A 12,949-nucleotide genomic window follows, 5' to 3' on the forward strand; every position below is an offset into this window, starting at 1 on the left:
CTCACAGCCACCCTACTTTGGAGGATAAAACAGTTGTTAAATACCATGGATGTAGGCTGTCTTATGCAAGTACCCTCAATGACAGAAGCCAGTTTCATTGATAACGGTAAACATAAACTAGGACCTTCATATTTTGGAAACTCACAAAAAGTGGCAGAATGTTACAGCTACTAGTACACTAGCTCAAATGACAGCTCTAAAGCTTCCAGGCCTACCCGTGAGTACAAGAAGCTACCTCATTATGGGTTACTTTTTACGTGAACTTTTTTTTAAAGTGGGTTCCAATGGAAAATTTAGATTGTGATTGTGTAACTGAAGCTGAGTCATGAGTCATAGTGTACACACAAAAATATGATGGCTTAAGTTTGCATAGCTATGCTTAATTCAAGTATTTTCTAACTTTTAATTTACCTGAAAGATTTTAAACTTAAGTCTTGAAATCAAATGTGACTCAAGTATAAAGAATTCCATTGATGTCTCCAGAACTCGCAGGTATAGTAGCTGTACATCTATATTGGTACACTAAACAGTACCAAAGGACTTCTGCACTTCAGACACAGTCATGGAAGGAAAGCAGGAGTTTTGCTCTTCATTTTTACTTTCCAAGACTCTAAGTCAAGAGAGTAGGGGAGAGGACAGTGTTGAGGTCACAATTCCTTTATTCACTTTAAAATCTATTTCAGGGAATAGAAAGGTTACAGTTTAAAGACTCCATCCCCTCACCCTGTGGGCATATGGAACTACAGGGAGGCATAGGGTTCTTTTTCAGCATACTTTTCCCCCAAGGTAATGGAAGTAGGAAAGAAAATTCTCCAAACTATCCACAAAGTGTGTGTGTTAATAAATGTAACACAGTGCCAGTCCGAGAAGACCAATGAAAGAGGAAAAAGCATAAAAAGGGGAGAGAAAAATATGAGAGAAGAGGGAAGAGATTGTTGATAAGAATGAGGGCAAGGAAAGAAAAAGATGTGAAGGAGGCGAAGATGGAAATACATTTTTTAAAAAGTCATTTACATTTCCCCATTACATATTATTTTTCAAAACTGTTCTTACATAAAAGTCAGCTTGATCAAATCCATATGTACTAAGATAAATTTTGTTATTTTTTTCATCAATAGTATTCCATATTCTAACTATGACTGGTAAGCTGAAGGGAAAGTATTTTAGGTATATGAAAGAACCTAAGTTCTTTACATTTTGTTGTTTTTTTCCCCCCTCTACCCTCAGCAGACCTGGGAAACAAAAGAATAAACCTGGAGAAAGAGAAGTAATGTAAATCTTAGGGATAAGCTGACTATAAGCAGTAATGTTGAGAAGAGAGGGTCAGAGATGCATTAAGAGGTACTTTCCTCACATCTTCAGTCACATGGTTATGGTAACTGTGCTGTATTTTAAAATCTTTTCACAAGATTACCAGAACTATCAAAGTTCATTGTTTGTGACATGCCTACTGAAAACAAATTACTTAAGTGCAGTTTTGGGTACCACCTGAATCACAACTGCTTAAAAGTATTCTTTATCATTTTAGAAATATTCAAGTGAGAGAGATATGTAAAGAGAACAAGCTCTGTACAGAAGTCCAGTGACACACTGAATTAAAGCAAATTAAGTCAATGCTAGCACAATACATTGATGCAGGAAATGAATATGGGTGTTGTGGGGCTGTACGGCATGTTTGAGGATCTGGGATTTGCCAAACCTGACGCAAAGGAATGATTAAGGCAGGAAGCTCAGCTGAATTAAGATCATGCAGCAGAACAAAATACATGACTATTTTTAGAAACTGTTGACGTCCACATAGCCCAGGGAAAAGACTGGCCTCTTACTTCAGTGTAAGTGACAGCAATGCTATCAGGGTAAGCTACAAGGACATACTGAGAGTAAACGGCAGACAACTTAAATCTGAGACATATACAGGACAATGTGAAATGATGGCTTAGCAGAAGTTCCGTAAACTTACTGTCAAGGAGTCTGCTGCCCCGAGTCCCCAAAATATAAGTTCTTTTGCCAGTTAATAAACATGCCAAAGTGCAAGTTAGTCTAGGAAATCCTGGTATCAAGCAGCTTTATCTGAGCTTGAAACTATGTAAGAAAAAAACAATTTGTGAAGTATAAATACTGACATTGAGTGGGAATCCTTTGTAATGGTTCTAGCTTCAGAAGTGTTGTTCTAGAATTGTTGTGTCTGTGATACTTGATCATATTTTAAAATAATTCTTCATAAAGCATAACTGACAGCCTGATTTAGAAAGAAGTTAAGACTAGAATGCTAAAGAAGATATTAGAGAGTGTTTCACTCTTTGGGAAATGCTTCTCCTTTGAAAATTGAGATTTCTTTTGTGACCTGCTGATATTACCTCTCCTAGCAACAGCACAGCTTCCAGGTTCTTGTATTTCTTCATGGTTTTAACAGCCATCAGCCTCTGTTTAAAAAAATGGTTCACTCAATGAGAAATATTTACGTTTCTTGCTCTTTAAAACAGTCCAAAGCTTATGTTCCTTTTTTTCTGAGTATTGCATTCCTTCTGTAAAAATAGCAGCAGTTTTCAGGCAGCAGTTTTAACAATCATTAACAGTCAACCTATAAAATATTGTGGGAGCCCAGAAGTATTGCTATGAGAATTTGTAACCTACCACTTGAACATGAGCATAATTAGGGAGAGATTGTAAAGACTGACAACAAGTAAATATCCACCAAGGTTTTCATTCACAGTTCTTTTGGATTCTTACAATCAGGTGGTGGAAGAAACAGAAGAAAGAGGACACATCTGTTAAAAACATGGGAGAAAAAAGCTTTTATTGCTAAATTTTATTTCTTTTTAGATGATGTGTTAATAGTTCAAAAGATTAAAAAGAAATGTCCTTAACTTATGCAGCCACATGGTCTCCTACTATCTCCTCTGACTTTTGAAAGAGGCTGTCTTAGAGAAAATCAATCGACAAACAAACTGCAGTATAATGTTTGAGACAACAGTAGGCACTACCTTCTTCATCTTTGTGTAACTACAATTATTGTGAAACTGTGTTTTTTCCACTTTCAAAGCCAAAACACTTATAGTGTTATGGGGTCATGAAACTGATCATGCCTGTCCTTGCAGGGATTGGGATAACTGTCTTCACAAAGTCAGAAACAGCCAAGTACCTGAGTTTTTCTTTTACAGTCCATCTTTTTAAGTTCGGCTTAAAAAAAGTAAAGGAGGAAGGAAAGTAATCTCCAAACCAGTCTCTCTTCTGCCTGAAGTTTTGAGCAAACTTCAGTTCTGCTCAGTATCCTCTAGTAAAAACACCAGAATAGCCTATAAACAACTGCCTATCTGGCTTTCTTTTTGAAGAGTAAACCTTTTAACCCTACCTTTCATCACTGGGGATCTAAAGCATATGCTTCTTCTAACGATCCCTTTCATTGAGCTGGGCTTTTCCCTTACTGGATTCTCTCTCCATTCCTGATGCACCTGACAGGTTACGGTGAGGTGAGGTCATATGAAGACACAGCAACATCTTCTTATGCACAGGAAGATTTATCAAAGGATTTAGGCTACTGTTTGACAATCATTACATTCTACTACTAAGCCCTTCTATTCAATAAACAAATACAACATTTAGCAAATTTTCTTCAATTAATTATTTACTATATATAGAATTGCGAGTTCCTTTTACCCACTTGTGAACAGACTAGTCCTGCTCCAGGCTTGAGAGTAGTGTTACGTATAAGATTTTTAAGACCCTAGTGCAGCAGTGAACTCCTCAGAAATGGTTTAGATTTGCCAATCCAATGAACTTTTTTGTTCTCCTTCACGGGAACAGGACAGGAAGACAAAGCTTGTATCTTCAGACCTTCCCCAACAGAACACTGGAGTGTATATGCTCCCTTAGGTTCTCAAATTACACTTAGCTAGACTGCACTGCTTGTTTTCAAAAGGGATGAAGACAATGTCTATGGCCTGTTTTTGTGGAATCTTTCTATATGGGTACAAACAATAATGTAAAAAATATTACTCTAATAATAAAAATAATAGCATCAGTGTACACAGCACAGTGCCATGTTCAGTCAAAGAACTCAGATGCCTATCCCATCATTACAAAGTCTAAATAACAGGCTAAAAAGAAGTCTTTTCCCAGACAGAGATCCAGCATCATGGGATTTTTCAGTCTTTTTCAGTATATTTGACAACACTCAGTCACCTTAGGAATTCCTCTGTCCCTGGACTACTTGCCTGTAAACCCTCAAGGTACCAAACTTGCAATAGCCAATGCAAAAATGTGTTACACTATCAAGCTTATCAGATCACCATCACTGCCTGTGCATGTCTCCCACCAGTCCATCTAGAAGCCTGTTCTGCTATGGCTTCTGATCAACTTTCTATATTTCCTGGGGAAGCAGCTGTGATGTTCCCCAGATGTGTTCACCCAACACCATTTCCACACACCAGTAGTCCAGGTAGGTCATGGTTGGGCAAAAACACAGTGGTAAAAGAAACAACTTCTATTCCGAGATCTCTTTCCATGTAAAAAAGTCTGTGGTGCTTTTAATGGAGGCTTAGGATTCAAGTTGTAGAGAATAAGAACATGGGGTAGTTATTCACAGACCACTTAGACTTTCAAAAGGTTTACACGGCAAAACTCTTTCCTTTGACATCAAAACTTGCAACCAACTGTTCCATTTGCCCCACAAATTTCAAGTCTCTTGTTCAGAAACTTTGAGACTGAAATAACTAGTAAGAGTATAATCTATCTGTTCATTTAGATACTTTCATAAAAACTCTGTGGTGTAGGCCCATTCCTACTTCTGTACTCTGGAGTTAAAAACATCTCAGACTTGGAAGACTTACCAGGCCATGCCTGTAGCTTTTGTTCCCATTTTCTGATATTCGTCGTTGGAGACCTATAACTCTTTAACTATGTAACTCTGCCATTAGGGGATATCTGGGTAACAGTTTCTGCAATGCCTATTGTAAAACAAGCAGGAGTGACCTGGACATATGGATTTTCCTCATATGTCTTTCCAGAGCTGTGATTTCCACTTTGAAATCTCCCTTCCACTGTAATTGACAACACAGGATTCATAACTCTGGCCCTTCACCTGTTTAGCATATGTGTTCATATTCCAAAACTGCCTAATAAACCATGATGGCTTTCAAAAGAGTGATCTATACTTTCAGTTGGGGATAATTCTATATAATTGATAGACTCACACTAGGTAAAGCTGTGATGAGATCAAAATAAGGTCTCAAAATCAATACTTAAAAATTTGAAGTAATACAAATTAATACTTCTTTATCTAACCATAACTTAATATCTGATGGCTTCACAACATTACCAAAAGAAGTAGATAAAGGGACAACATTTTATTACATTCTGTTAATGATTTTTAAGTCAATGATTTAGCAAAGGGGTTTCTTCCTTCCTTTCTTTCTTTCTCTTTCTTTCTTTCTTTCTTTCTTTCTTTCTTTCTTTCTTTCTTTCTTTCTTTCTTTCTTTCTTTCTTTCTTTCTTTTTCTTTCTTTCTTTCTTCCTTTCTTTCCTTCCTTCCTTCCTTCTTTCTTTCTTTCTTTCTTTCTTTCTTTCTTTCTTTCTTTCTTTCTTTCTTTCTTTCTTTCTTTCTTTCTTTCTTTCTTTCTTTCTTTCTTTCTTTCTTTCTTTCTTTCTTTCTTTTTCTTTCTTTCTTCCTTTCTTTCCTTCCTTCCTTCCTTCCTTCCTTCCTTCCTTCCTTCTCTCTTTCTTTCTTCCCTTCTTTCTTTGCCAAGAAACATTGTGAAATGAGCACTTAGAAATATTCATGTTTAAAGTTAGAAACACATTTAAATATCTTGCTGAACAAAGCCTTCACATCTGCTAAGACTGAAGCTGAATTTTCTTCTCCCTATGTGTAAAAAAATTATGATGCTAAAATTATTTTGTGATTAGCTAATTTCCAGAAGTAATAGATTCATAAGACTTCTTGACAGTAATATTGGAATAACAATTTTGATCATATTATAAAAAAAAAATGTTACCAGTGCATGATATAAAGATGACATCTTTGTAGAATGACAACAAATCCTTGGAACTTAAGGAATCTGAAATAGTCCACATGAGCAATATCAAGTAAAAACCCTGACATACACTATTACAGAAATTGCTGGAAATTCTCATGGAGGCAACTTTCATATTTACACAGCTGCATAGTACAACACATAGCCCATAAATATGGCACAAAGTACTTTATAAGGAATATAAACTAGTGTTACTGCTTTAGCTGTCACTCAGTTGGTCCTGAACAACACTGATACAAGAGAAATTATATTTCAAAATCTAACATTCAACAGCTTTAAAAGTGGTTATCTAGAAACTACATTTTCCGCTTTTCTTTTTTTGTTGTTGTTTTTGTTTTCTTTAATCCTTTGTTTTAAGGGATATAGAACAACAACAAAAAAAGCAACGAATTCCAGGTCATGAGGTAGTTTACTAGCCTCTACTGTTGTGGGTGAGATCACTTATAGTGATTGCAGTAATTTTCAGGCTTTTGTAACAAAGACCACATGCTTCAAAACTATAATTCCTTTGGGCTTCCATGAAGTTAATCGTGTGGCATATATTTTATGATCTCCTTTCCTTGACTTCCATTCTCAGCAGAGGCCATTTAAAAAAATGAACAATAAGATCAACAAAAAATCAAACATACTACTTTAATTGACTATTCTTTCATCCAAGATATTTGGACCATGATGAAGCTGAAACTCTAATCTGTGTATTACGTGTGACTGAACTATGTTTTCTATATTGTTCGATCTTAAGTTCCTTGGGGAAGCAGTCATGAATTGCACTGATTTGCATAGAGCTAAGAATACCAAGAAGCTGACAAATAATAATAAATACATAAAATCTGCACTCGCTTACCCTTTTCACTTCTAATCTTTTTGCTTGTGCCATCTTACCACCTCCACAACCTGCCAATATTATCCTTATTATTCTTTTTATTTTTTTATGTCTCACTCCTTATCTTTTTAAAAGTTATATTAGGTCTTGGTTTCAGTTTCCACCGGAGTTCCTCTTAAATTCAAATCATTACTATTTATGACTGAAAATTATGTAAAAAAGCTGAATGCAGCATATTTGATAAGGTTTAAGAGCATCCATTCTTAGATTACATTATGAGAAATATCTTACAATACACAAATATTCAAAGGCTTGGACTGAAAGAATTTGCTGTAGCGCTCTAGCTTCAAGTCCTGTAGTCTTCTCATTTCTAAATTCTGAAGATGAGGTATCACAATTATCAACTTTTATACACTTACAGATTGATGCAACCTAACTTTGACCAAATATAAGTGGGAAGAAGTTTGAAAACTGCCCTGTAAAATGCTGAAAAGTTCTGCTTCAGAAAAGGAAGAAAAACTGCAAGATGGGATACATTGTTGAGTCTGCTGTGTAAAGTCATTAAAAGAACATGTTTCTCAATATGCAGCTCATTTGACAGATGAGCTGTGGCTAGGATGAAACCTATTGCTCATAGATATATTTTTTTTTAATATGACATCATTGCTTAAATAAATGTGCAATCAGCTTATATTAGCTCTATTTGAATTGAGGCACTTTGCAAAATTCTTTATTTTCTACAACCTTTCTTTGAAAAGGATGCATAATAAACCTGGTAATGCATAGCAGCTAACTGTCCTTCACCTATTACACTGAAAAATGATGCAGTAAGCTGACTGTGGCTTAAACAATGCAACAGGTTTGAGAAATTGCTCTCATGCTTGTTAAGTCAGGAATAAAGTGAAGCTTTACCCCCCTATACTCTGTGCTCTGTAATCCCCCAGGTAGAAACCTTCAGAGATACTGTTCTAAAATATGGAACAAAGCATCTTAAAAACATGTGCTACTTTGAGATTAAAATTCAGAGGGCCACTAAATTAGAGCACTAATACTCCTTCCTTTTTTCTCTACTACCTCTCCTTTCACGTTTCACGAAACCATGTCAGGACTAGTCTGCTGAAGCAGAATTAGAATTCCAGAGAGAAGATTTGAACTGCTGAAATTTTAAAAATGTCAGCGTGTTAGAGATCCACACTTCTGCTCTACAGCAATAAGTAGTATAAGGTCTAACTGACTCTTCCTGATCATCGGGTTAAAAGAACAATTGATGTCAGTCACATTCAGCCTGCACCTACTTATTGTGTCTTACCCCAGCAATGCAGGCTGAAATTTGCACTGCAAGACCATTCAGAGACTCTGAAACTGCCTCCTAAAGGTAGGTATGGTATACGAATTGAAAAAAATACATATAGCTCTTGTATATTAAAAGCATTTTGCAAAAGCCAGTAAGAAACATCACAGAGTTTTCTGAAGGATTCTCTTGATAATAAAACCAATTATGGAAAAAAAAAAAAAAAAAAAAGAGAAAAGGTCAATATATACAGTTTAACATGGAAATTAATGTATTATTTAAAACATTTTCACAGTTTCTGCTGTGGGGTTCAGTGAGTGAAGAGCTCTAATCTCAGTTAATATGCTATAGAAGAATATCTTCCTCCTTCTGTCCACTATTCCTTCACTAAATAAATTCCAAATCAATAAATAGAAACTCCTACCTGCACGTAACATTTAGCTTCAAAATCCAAATGCCAAGTCATGAAAAGCAGGTGCAGAAGTATCTCAGGAAATAGTTGCACTACATGACATGAGAATGAGCAACACCTTTTGATGCATATCCAAAACAGATAATGCAGATAATTTACTGTTGCTTTCAGTGTCCTAATGTTAACTCACAATCACCTAACCAAAAGTGAAAGGTCACCAGCTCTGCAACTATCAGTCAAATAGCTCATTTAAGATTAACAAAGATCTATTCACTTTTTTCTGTTGTAGTTAAAAGGGAATCAGTAAAGAAAATGAAGCACAGCAGGATTTGGTTCAGGTTCAGTTCACCTTTTTACTCATGAAAATCCATTAATTCAGCTGGGTTTTAATAGTAAACTTGGGGTGAGAACATAGCCACAAACCATGGGCTTGGTGGCTCTTGTTTGGCTCTCCCCACACACAGAAGACACAGGATGCCTGTTGATAGAACCATAGAATCATAGAATAGTTTGGGTTGGAAGAGACCTCTAAAGGTCATCTAGTCCAACCCCCCTGCCATGGGCAGGGACATCTTCAACTAGATCAGGTTGCTCAGAGCCCTGTCCAACCTGACCTTGAATGCTTCCAGGGATGGGGCATCCACCACCTCTCTGAGCAACCTAGGCCAGTGTTTCACCACCCTCAGCATAAAAAATTTCTAGCCGATCCAGAGCTTAATACCGAGTTGTGCAACACACCAACAATCACCTCCTTTCCACGCACCCAAATTCATATAGAGAATGTGCAAAGTAAGGGGGTGGAAGAAGGCACCTGAAGAGGGATGACAGAGGGCCACACCAAGGCACAGGACCTAAAGACCACTCACGTGTCCCACCGAGGCCGTCCCTTTCCTCTTGGCTACATTCCCCCCTTCCCACATTACCTAAATGGGTGTGCAGGGAGAGAGCATGAGCTGGAAAGACTCAACAGATGGATCCTAGTACCTGGAATGGTACTAGGACCCAACCAGACCACATAACAATGTATGTTTGCACATAGTTTTCATACTGAATGAATTTTTCTTTATGCTGCCTGTAAGAAACTGTAAACTGTTAGCTACTCCTTCCTTACTCAATAAAAAAATAAATAGAAAACCTCTTTTCCAGTCATATATATGCATAAGCCTAGCGACAGCTATAGCATGCCAAAACATCCATCTTAAATCCATTCATTTCATTTAAAAATGTTTCTTTTCAAACAGAGAAAAATAAAATTGCTCTCCCATGTGGTAAGCGTAAATAAATAAATAAAGTGTTAATGAATTTCATCTTCACATCTTCACAAATATTGCCATGACACTGAGAACACTGCCAGCCCTGACTGTCCCTGCCTAGACACCCATGGCTCCCCCCCGGCCCCGCCCAGGTCCCAGGACCCCAATTCAACCCCCCCCAGGCCGTCAGTCCCTGCCCCAGCGATGCCACAGCAGGGCCGGTCTCCAGCTTCTCACAACCCGGCCCTGCCCAGCCATAGGCCCTGTCAAGCTGGGCCCACCCACGGGCCCACATCCTGGCCCAGCCTCAGCTCGTCCCTCTCCCCAGGGAGGAGCCCAATGTCCCAGGCCCTGCCCTGCCACCCCAGGGGCCCCTGCTGCTCCCAGCCCCCAGGGAGCAACTGGCCCTCATGGTGCCCTATCAAGACAAAAGGTGATTATACAGTAGAACATAGTTGCCTCAAGATGGTAAATTTGCTGTATTTTTCCATGGCAGTTTTAGCTTATCTGAAAACTTTAGGCTGGTTGAAAATTGGATTAAGTCTCAGAAAGGACATACTTTCTGGTTATTAAGATAATAGGATATACCTTTTTGTAGCACTACGATGCAGATGCACACATGGGATTTTGACTGGGCCAAGTTACGTTCTCATCTACAGCAATAACGAGACTAAATTAAGCCAGTTGGAATAACAGCACTACTTGAAGTCTACACCAAAACAGCTGAGAGCTGAAACCACAGCACTTTGGGGTTTATTTTGTTCTTCACGGCAGCTCCTTGGAGTTTCAGCATGTTAGAGGGACGCTGGGGCTGGTTGCCTGGTTGGTTAGGTGGCACTTTTTTTTGCTAGTGTTTTTTGAGACAATAGGACATACCTGTATAAAACTGTAGATGTAACTTTTGTATTCCTGTCTCCATTTCAAAATTTAACCTTCTTTTCACAGAATAAACTCCACTTCAAATTATCCATCAGTTTTGAGCTAAATGGTGACAGACACTGAAAAACTGACATGAGATGCCATCTGGGATTGGTTAGGTGGTTTAGCTCTGCCTTTTCTCAACAACTGGTCCACTACAAAAGGAAAATTTTCTCTTTATAAATGAAAGTGTGAAAGATGGAGACAAAGATATTACCTGTGCCAAAAAGAGGGAGACCTTACATTTAAGTAATAAACCTATATGAAGAAAGGAGTCATCCAGACCTACACATCAGACAACCAAAGTGGGATGAGAGAGGAGGAAGAAGGAGCATCAGCTGTGTCCGAGACTCTTATTTGAGATACTTACCACTTTTGTTCAAGGATCGGGAGAGGCAGCAACTCTGAAAAGAGTCACAGCAGCCACAACAGTCAGAGCGCTCGGCCGCACTCCAGTGCACGAAAGTAAATGGAAAGTGATGGTGGATCCTTTCAGTGTATCAGGCTGTGGACTTTGCCTATGGAGGACAGGATGAACCGCCTGTTCGACCAGCTCTGCTACCGAACACTGTCCTCTGAAAGAGTGGTGGTGGACAACAGGTGGAAGCACTTTCACAGAAGCATGGGGATTCAAAAGAGCGTGTGAGTGCATTTATATCTAACAGAAAATGGCAGTAAAAGGGAGAAGGGTGTGCATCTTAATTTTACCATAAAAAGATCTGTGACTCTCAAAGATTTTCATGAATATTAAGAAACCCATTTATGAGACATACATTCCAAGCTTGCCTTGCCTCTGATAAGAGGTTGAGTGTACCTATGGTGTAAAATACACAATTAAAAGTTGTATTTAGTAACTACAAACTTTATTTACTTTTTTTACTATGCTATACATCATACAGCTTGCTCCAAAATACATATTTTAATAGTTCTCTTTTTATTGAGGGTATCATATATGCCATAAAATTTAAAATATTGCTGCAGCTGGAATTATGGCTACAATTATGGAGGATTGTTCAGTGCCTTCAGCAATGGCATAATATAAATCCTACATAATAATTCCATTTCCCCTCCAAATGTTCAATCAGATTAATTTACACAACCACATTGCCCTTTTCCTCACATGCCACAGAAACAGTCGCCCTGGAGTGAAACATAATCCCTCTTTAGACTCAGTGTTGTGCAACTGAATGGGTTGAGACTTTCTCATTGAAATGCAATGATTGTACAGCCAACTGTTGCGTAAGTGACTGGATGAAATGTTGTTTCTATGAAAAAGTTGACTTCTGTGACCGCTGTTAAAAAAACCTTGCACCAGCAACATGAAGAAAAATGTTTTCACAAATGAAAACCTACGTGTGAGATAACTACAGTAACGCTGACCAATTTCACTGGGTAAGGGAAAATAATGACTGAGCACAGTAAAGCCAAGCCTCAGTGCTAATACTGGTTTATAAATAGATGTTGTATATTAAAGTTTAGTACAAAATACAACATACAATATGAAGAATAAAGTCACTCTGCCTTTATAGCAATGTAGCTGAAAGCATGGCCTGTTTTAAAGTTTTATATTGCATGTCTAACACTAATTTTTAAAGGACTGGGCAGGCATTTGTTTTTATATATTCAAACCTTCATAAGTAATAAAATTTACTCTAAATATGGAATGAATTAGATATGTTTTATACATCATAGGCTATTTAATGCTTTAAAAGAATATTATTTTGGTAATGACAACATTTCATAATTTTCTGTCCATTTTATGAAATCAGATGAAGTTAAACAATCAAGACAAATGCTATAGCAAAGTATCAGATATCTAAGAGAAAACCTAGGTAACTTACAAGTGGAAACTCTTAATTAACTTGTCCTATATTTTATTTGTTCTCAAATTTGTCTTTTTATGAATTCTGCACAAATCTACTAGACACCAAGAATATTTTACTTTCATCAGTTATGCCTTATTTGTTCAGAGTTTTGCAGAGGAAATTTTGTCTCTGATGACCTCAATGGAAATTTTGTCATTATCCTTAAAACCACTAAGGACTTCACGTTTCTCAGCAGGTTGTTCTCGGTTAATAAGAAGGTGTTCAGTCTCACTATATTTTCACACACCCATTGGACTCTTTGAAGCTGTAGTATCTGACAGAACTAAGGAATGACCCCCAAACCTCTGGCTCTGTAACAAACAGACAGATTGGCATTTTACACAATGGTACAGTC

This window comes from Pygoscelis adeliae, unplaced genomic scaffold (genome assembly GCF_000699105.1).
Source record: "Pygoscelis adeliae isolate BGI_AS28 unplaced genomic scaffold, ASM69910v1 Scaffold380, whole genome shotgun sequence".
NCBI classification, from domain to species: Eukaryota; Metazoa; Chordata; class Aves; order Sphenisciformes; family Spheniscidae; genus Pygoscelis; species Pygoscelis adeliae.